This window comes from Cynara cardunculus, unplaced genomic scaffold (genome assembly GCF_001531365.2).
Source record: "Cynara cardunculus var. scolymus isolate 2C unplaced genomic scaffold, CcrdV1 Un_Scaffold_2141, whole genome shotgun sequence".
NCBI lineage: Eukaryota > Viridiplantae > Streptophyta > Magnoliopsida > Asterales > Asteraceae > Cynara > Cynara cardunculus.
In genome coordinates this window covers 2,721-12,091 of record NW_020200989.1, presented here as the reverse complement: position 1 = coordinate 12,091, position 9,371 = coordinate 2,721, and positions in this window count along the sequence as shown.

The window sequence follows — 9,371 nt, the reverse complement described above, 5'->3', positions numbered from 1 at the left end:
ACAATCTTGTAAAATCTGTATTGATCTTCTTTATCAATATATATTTTAAATTTGAAAATTGTGTTTGTATTCATCCCCCCTCCTTCTACAAACTGTTTAGTATTCTTGTAGACCCTTTGGGACCAACAGAGTGGGATGACAAGGCACAAGGTAAGGACGACGGATGGGGGAAGAGTCGGAAGGCTCATCAAGGAAGGCATAGGAGGGAGGCTCGTTGGGAGTAACAAAGCCAAATAGAAAGACAGTCTCGTCAAAGATGACGTGACGAGAGATAATGATCTTGCTGGAGGAAAGATCAAGACAACGAAACCCCCGATGATGTGTCGGGTAGCCAAGGAAGACGCATGGGGTGGTGCGTGGTTGAAGTTTGTGTAAGAAAGTGAGATGAGGATAACATAGACATCCGAAGATGCGAAAATGGGTATAGGTAGGGTCGTTGCGGAAGAGGCGAAAATGAGGTGTTTCGTTTTGGATAATGGTGGAGGGAAGGATATTTAATAGATGGGTGGCCATATGAAGGGCTTCGACCTAGTAGGTCGGTGAAATATGAGAGTGAAAAAGAAATGTTCGCATGACGTTGTTAATGATGTGTAGCATGCGTTCGGATTTCCCATTTTGCTCGGATGTGTGAGGACATGAGAAGCGGAAGGTGATACCGTGAGTGGAAAAGAAATAACGAAAAGTTTTGTTGTCATATTCCCCCCCTTGTCACACTGGAGGGATTTGATGGTTTTATTAAAATGTGTTTTGACATAGGTAAACAATTCTTGAAATTTAGAGAACACATCCGATTTTTGACGTAATGGAAAAACCCAAAGATAGTGCGAGTAATCGTCTAAGAAAATGACATAATAGCGTAAACCACTAATACTTGAATTATGAGAAGTCCACACATCAGAATGGATAATATCAAAAGCATTGGAAACAACCGAATCAGAAAGAGAAAAAGGAAGCTTAATATGCTTTCCAAGTTGACAGGAAGAACACATTACATTTTTTTATCATGCGGACATGAAATAAATATATTGGAAACTAGTGACTTCAAGACTTGATCACTGGGATGACCGAGCCGTTGATGCCACGTGGATTGGATAGAGAAGACAAATGCTTGTGGAGTGGCAGGGAGGACCAGATATAAAGAACTGTTACTGTCACAACAAATTAGTGGTAGGCAGGTCCTGTAATCATGGAGAGTAAAACCAAATTCGTCAAATTCAATAGAAACTTTATTTTGACTCGTGAATTTGCGAAGATAGACAATATTTTTAATAATTTTGGGGGTTAATGAGGACATCATTAAGATGAAGTGTTCGGTAAAGGCTAGAGACAGGAAAGGGGGCATGTCCCGAAGTCACTATAGGTACTTTAGAACCATCACCGACTAGGACAGAATAAGAAATGTGTTGATCCTCTCTCTCATTTGATTTGATGATAATCTCTTTTACCCTATGTGACGTATTTATGTTTTGCTTTTCAGTTCCAGCGATCATCACTGAGTCTGTTTAGTGATCGCTAAAGAACTTGTATTGTAAATCCAATCAGCAACATCGATACTTCAAGAAGACAACACTCACACCAAATAACCTTCAGCGAAAGTCGAAGACTGAAACTGAAGATTAGAGACTGGCGAGTACATGATGTAAAGTGGTATTCAGTGATTACAACCTTGTCTACATATGTGTGAAGACTGCCCAAGCCTCAACGAATGCTGAAGAGACCTTCAGGTTATTCCAGTGTTCAGTGATCAAAAGAAGCTTGTTGAGCATGATTGTTGTTGTCTTGTCCTTACATACACAAAGGACAAACCCATACCCTTTCTAAACGTTAATATGGTACGGAGCCGATTAGTTGACTCTATTACCCTCCAACTTTATGAATGGATGTCTGCTCATGAATAGGCTTTTATACTATTCACTGTAGCAAAGGATAAGTATTCCCCTTAAGGCTTGACACGTGTTCTAACCCTACCACGTTGCATTAAATGTGCATTTAATGCAATCGGTATAAATAGATGTGTTCTATTTCCATGCAGAGATACTATTAACCCTTACTCTGAACTTACTTATGCTTAAGTAAAAGAACACACACATCTAAGAACAAATACGCTCATCTTCAAGAGCAAGTTAGAATCTCTTTGTTGCATTCTAAACAAGTTCTCTCCCAGATAGAACTTACTTTCTTCTATTTCTTTAACAACAAATCTTTTATTTATTTGCTAAAAATTAGTGTGTAATTTTTAGATTGTTTAGATAGGTTTTGTCTACCTTATCTTTCCGCAAACAATCTTGTAAAATTTGTATTGATCTTCTCTTATCAATATATATTTTAAATTTGAAAATTTTGTGTTTGTATTCATCCCCCCTTCTACAAACTGTTGTACACATCTTGTAGACCTTAACAGGACCAACAAGTGGTATCAGAGCAGTCTTTTATCTTCTCTAGTTGTTTAGTTGTTTTTTGCATTGTATTGTCTCCTTCTTTAGATAATTTTATTGCTTTTAAAATGGCTTTACAAAACACAAACATACACTTTCAAAACAATGACTCTCTTACCAAACCTCTCCGATTTATCCGAGACAACTTTAGTCTTTGGAAGAATCAGATGTCCCTCTTTCTAGAAGGTATGGATCCTGAAATTCCACACTACATAGAAAATGGACCATATGTACCATTTGCTATTTCTCCAGCTGTTCCTGAAATAGCTACGATTGCCGCGATTCCTGAACAGCAGATCCCAAAGCTCCCTCACCAGTGGAGCGATGAAGATAAGAAGAAAATAACTATAGACACTCACGCTAGGTCTATAATAGCTATGTCTCTTCCTGATGAGGTTTATCACTCAGTGATGAAACTTAGAATCTCCAAATCCATGTGGGACATTCTGTGTGTTCAATATGAAAGAACCTCTCAGGTTCAAGAATCAAGGAAGATTAACTTAGTAAGGCAGTATGAAAGCTTTCCCTATGGAAAGACTGAGACGCTGTCTGAAGTACATCAACATTTTAATTGTCTTCTTATTGATCTTAGGACTGTAGGCAGGGAATATTCTAATTTTGAAACTTTAACTAAGTTTCTAGAATGTCTTTCTGAATCTTGGGACACTTATTCCATGTGTCCTAAGATGTCCAATGACATGTCCTCTCTTTCTTATTCTACTCTTTACGGGATCCTGCTTAATCATGAGCAATCTCGTCAGCTGAAAAGGAATCTGATCAAAGATTTCAGAGAAATAAAAAGCTTTCCGTTAGCTTTGATCCCTAAGGATGCTTCAGCTTAAACCCCTTCTTTTTCTTTTTCTTCTTCTCTTCCTCCTGTTGTAATTACAGAGTTAGACTCTACTAACTCTGAGGATGTATCAGAATCTGATCTTGTAGATTTTGATACTAGTTCTTTTGACTAAATCTTTTAGGAGATTCACCAGCAAAAGCAACTTCCGCAGATCTCCCTCGCTGACCTTGAAGGAAAAGCCAAAGTCTGATAAAGTAGACAAGGCTTCAGTGATCTTCTACAACTGTCACCACACAGGTCACTTTGCAGGTGAATATAGATCCAAGAAGACTACAACGCCATCTTCCAGAACCCTATCCTCCTTCTAGTCCAGGGATGATAAATACCTGAAGCTGAAGGAGAAGTACAAGAAGATGAAGAATCACCATCGAAAGGCATTGCTGAAGAGCATGATTGAGCTGATTCATCTAATGAATCATCATCTGATGAGGAAGATATGGCCTATCTTTGCTTAATGGCCAAGGATGTCAAAGAAAATGCTTCAAAGACATCTACTTCAAATGATCCCTCATCCTCTTCTCCTACTCAGGTATGTATCATGAATGAACCCTCTTATTCTTCTTCTTCTTCTCGCCTTTCTGCACTAGATACGTTGATTGTGGATCTTTACAATGCCCTCAATGGCAAATCTAAAGAAAAAAATGCTTAATCTTGATCTTCAAGAATAGTTGAAGATTTGCCATTCTAAGATCAAGGAGTTGACCAAGGTTGAAGAAAACCTAAAGGATCATGTCATTGTAAACCAAGCCATCAATGTTGAACGCAAACAGGCTATCGCTGAGCGTAAGCGAGCAATCGCTGAACTTAAGGCTGAGAAGACTACCATTGAAGGGTGGTGCAAAGCCTCTGTCAAAGCCTCTGAGATCATCAACGCTCAGATCCCGGCCAAGATAAAGACTGGTATAGGATTTTCCTATGATCAAGAAGAATGTGTCACTGAAAGGTCCAGGCTTAAGTTTGGTACCTTTGTCTCTTCCATTCCTGACACTTATTCCTCTCAGTCTTCTTTAACTGAGAGTCATCTTGATGGAACTCCATCGAGTTCTGGTTGCAAAGACAAAGGTAAATCCATTATCATAGCATCTTTTCCTAAGAAGTCTAACAAGTCAAATAGATCTAGGTCTATTCCTTCATCTTGTAAACTTTCTTTCTCCACAAAGACTAAGAAATCTAAATCCGCTCAGAAGTCTAAGTCTCAGATCAAGGTGAATGCTCCACCTAAGGACTCCAAAGCGTCAAAAGTTCCTCCAAGAACTAATGAGAAGGGAATCCTCAGAGCTGTTCTCTCTTCTAATCTGATACTTCCCGGCCCTAAAGCTACTTTTAGCTATAGGAAGTGTAAACACTGTGGTGAAAATACACATATTGCTAGTAAGTGTCCTTATGCCGCCAAGGCTGATCCACCAGCTAAGGGCAAGAAAGTAGCTAAGTCTGAGAAATCAACCAAAGAAAAATCCTCCACTAAGGCTACAAAAGCAACCAAAGTGAAGAAAACCACTGGAGCTTCTTCCTCAGGCTCAGTGAAGACAACAACTACTGTTGAGCCTTCATCATTAAATGTTGTAGTTCCATCCACTGTACCCTCTTCATCAGGCTCAGTGAAGACTTCCACTGACTCTATCTCTCTAGCGTCAGAGGTTGTTCCCCTTTCCACTAAAACCTCTCCAGTTTTAGTGATGCCGTCTGCTGATGATGGTTCTTCAACATCAGTGGATGATGCCTCTAACAGTACTGGACCCCAATAGCTGGGTACCAAAAGAATTTTTAAACTATTCCCTTGTACAGGATGTCAAAGGCATATGGTATTTAGACAGTGGATGCTCAAGGCATATGATTGGAGACAAAACCCTGCTAATCAACTACAAGGAAAAAAGAGGACCTTCCATGGCCTTTGGAGGTAATGAAAATGGATATACAGAGGTTTTGGTATATTAACCAATGGTGCAACCACTTTCAAACGAGTTGCATACGTTGAAGGACTGAAGCACAACCTTCTTAGCATCAGTCAACTGTGTGACAAAGACTACATAGTAAAATTCTCTAAGAATTCATGTTGCGTCTACGACAAAGATGATAAGGTTGCCTTGGCCAGTTCTCGTTTGGAGAATGTCTATATCATCAATATGGATTCTTCTATCACTGAGAAAAACTGTTTCTTCTCTAAAGCCTCGTCAGATATCAACTGGCTATGGCACAAACGACTTTCTCATCTTAACTTCAAGACACTCAGTGAATTGTCTAGAAATGATCTTGTCACTAGTCTTTCGCAACACTCCTTTGCAAAGGAATCTCTTTGCTCAGCGTGTGAAAAAGAAAAACAAACAAGAGCTAGCTTTAAGTCAAAGCAAATCTCTTCAGTGACTGCACCTCTTCAGCTTTTGCACTGGATGTCTTTGGTCTAGTCAACGTGCAATCTATAACTGGAAAGAAGTACACACTCGTCATTGTTGATGAGTATTCCAGGTACACATGAGTCTTCTTCCTCAGATCGAATGATGAAGCACCTGAAGATATCATTTCGGTCATCAAAAAAATAGAGGTACTTAACAACATTAAAGTATGATCTATAAGAAGTGACCATGACACCGAATTCAAAAATAGTACTATGGATAACTTCTTTGAGGACAAGAGAATTTATCACAACTTTTCTTCAGTGAGAACTCCTCAGCAAAATGGGGTCGCTGAAAGGAGAAATCGAACAATCATAGAGGCTGCTCGATCAATGCTCAGCGAATCCCATCTCCCTAATCATTTTTGGGCTGAAGTTGGCAACATCGCTTGATTCACTCACAATCGATCGCTACTTGTAAAAAGGTTCAAGAAGACGGCTTATGAACTTTTCCATGGAAGAAAGCCTTCTATTAGCTTTCTACACATCTTTGGTTGCACTTATTATATTCTCAACAACCATGACCAACTCGGAAAGTTCGACCCCAAAGTTGATGAAATAATCTTTCTTGGATATTCTTCAGTATCCAAAACCTTTAGAGTATTCAACAAACAAAGACAAATGATAGAAGAAACTATGCACGTCAGTTTTGATGAATCTCAATCAGCTAATTCTGAACCCAACTTAAATGATGATGATGAATTAGAAAACTGGATGTTCTCTCACTATGAACAGCCTGAAGCTTCCTTCAGTGTTCCTCTCAACACTGAAGCCTCTGATGCTGAAGATGATCCACTTTTCATTCCAGTTGCAACAAGTCACTCCAACGTATCTTCTTTAGAGATCGTTGCCGTGCCCATTAGATGTATTCCTCCTTCTACTTCAAACACTAATCAATCAGTGAATGAAATGCCTTCAGCATCTGAACCTTTATCAGTCACTGAAACTGAGGCTTCTTTAGCAACTGTTCTTATTGCTGAAGACACTACAACTGAAGCCTTATCCTCTGTTCCTGAAGCTATCTACTCAGATGATAATCCTCTACCAGCTCAGCGATATAGTAAAGACCATCCAATTCGTCAAATTCTTGGTAATTCAGATGTAGGTATTCAAACTCGTCGTGGTTTAGGTAATATTTGTCTCTTTGTCAACTTTCTTTCCTTAGTTGAACCCAAGAAAATCAATGATGCTATCTCAGACCCTAGTTGGGTCCTTGCCATGCACGAGGAGCTTATTGAGTTTGATAGGAACAAAATCTGGTACCTCGACCTACGTCCTTTTGACAGAACATTGATAGGTACCAAGTGGGTCTATTGCAACAAGTTGGATGAAGAAGGTGTGGTAACCCGTAACAAGGCTCGACTTGTTGCTCTGGGTTATAGACAAGAAGAAGGGATCGACTATGACGAAACCTTTGCACCAGTGGCTAGATTCGAAGCAATTCGACACTTCCTAGCCTTTGCTGCCCATAAAGACTTTAAAGTCTACCAAATGGATGTAAAGCGTGCTTTCCTTAATGGAAAACTTCAAGAGGAAGTTTATGTTTAACAACCTCCGGGGTTTCTTGACCCTAAGTATCCAAACCATGTCTATCGTTTGGATAAGGCTCTTTATGGGTTAAAACAGGCTCCTCGTGCCTGGTATGATACCCTTTCTTCGTTTCTCATCTCTGAGAAATTTGTACATGAAAAGATTGACCAGACATTATTTCTTAGGAAAGTTAAAGGTCACATCATTTTAGTCCAAATTTATGTCGATGTTATTATATTTGGTTCCACTAATCCCTCTTTGTGTTTTCGATTCGCTGATCGCATGAAGAAAAAATATCAGATGAGCATGATGGGAGAACTAACTTTCTTTTTAGGTCTCCAGATCAAACACTTAGATAAAGGTATGTTTATCAGTCAAAGTAAGTATGTTCGTGACATGCTGAAAAGGTTTAATCTATCTAATAGTTCATCTATGAAGACTCCAATGGCTTCTCCACTCTCTCTTAACAAGGATCCAAATGGAAAGCTTGTAAACGTAACTGTTTATAAAGGAATGATAGGGTCTCTTCTGTATCTTATAGCTAGTCGACTAGATATCATGTATTCTACTTGCCTATGTGAACAATATCAATATGAACCTAAGGAATCTGTAACATCCACCTATTTAAATATGTTAAACTAGTAATATAAGCATACCTTATGTGTTATTTAAAAAAAATTGCTAAAATGCTAAGTATACTAGTGAGCTATAAGTAGAACTCATAATTGGAATGAGATGTAGAAGGTAAGATTGGTGCAAACACCTCACAATTGACATAATTAGACAATGTGAGGGTTCAACATACAAAGTTCATTGCATACATGATAGTTGGGTAGGTATCTAGAGTGCCTAAATGAGAAAAATCTACCCAAAACTTGAATGGAAGATCTAAATGGTAATCTAAATGTTGGAACACCTTTGAATAAGTTAATATGAAGTGTTAGAATTGTCGGAAGTCGGAAAAGTCGCGTAGATTGCATTTTATGCAAGTTTTTTTCAAATTACGGTATGATTTCGATAAATTACGTGCACAATACTCAATAGGGAGGTTTTTGATAGGATGTTAAGCTTTGGAACTAAGTTTTGGATCTATTAGGAGTTGTTGGAGGTGTCGGAAATTTTTTACGGGATTTCGAACTCAAAATCAAAAACGGCAAAATTTCAAAGGAAAGCATAACTAGTACAAATATGAAAACTGCTGTTATTGGGAGGTCTTTTATGAATTTTTTTATTGTAAATTATAGATTATCTTGTTATGAACGCGTAGGAGAAAACCTTATCGAAAACGAAGTTTCGAGTGAAAAGTTATGCAATTTTTAGTGTTTAATGGTCAAAACGGGTACCCAACAGGGTCAAACCTACCCAACTCGGGTTTTAGACATATAAACACGAATTCAGCCCCAATTCTTCCCCATTTTCATTTCTAAGCTTCTGTACTCTTCAAGGGAACCAAACTTGGGTGTTTTAGCAAGAAATTGGTGAAATTTTGCAAGATTATTGAAGGTATGCTTCTATTTTTGATAATGTATTCACTTTGAGTTCAAGAAACCATGAAATTAGGGTTGCATGTTGAGAATTATAAGCTGAAATCTTGATATTGTGTAGGATATGTAATACATAACTTATTATCTTGTGGAAATCATGATTAGATAACAAGAAATAGTTGTGTATACACGATATGGTTTGGGAAAGTTTGACTTTTGATAGTCCACCTTATATGAAGATGAACTAGGTGAATGTTTAGTAAAATAGTGATGGATTCATGATGATTTCATATAAGTTATGGTAATATAAGACTAATATTTGAATTTGGTACAAAATGGTTTGGAGTTTAACATGAAAAGGTGAAAAATAGTTATTTTCGAGTTTGAAAGTCTTAGTATAAGATCTGTTTTAGAAAAATCGTATAAAATTGTAGAAAACTCCTAAAAATATGTACAAATAGGCTCTGAAAAGGTAAGAAAAAGTTCTACAATTCATATTTGAAAGTAATTTAATGATTTTGAGTTTAAGAAGGTCAAAACAGGTCTGCAAGTAGGTGCTGTAAGGAGAAAACTAAAGTAGAAAACTTGAATTAAAAAGGGTTAATTTTATGTTATTGTTGTGCATTGCTAATAAGACTTTATATATGAACTCCAGATGTTATTTAAGCATAATTTAAGGC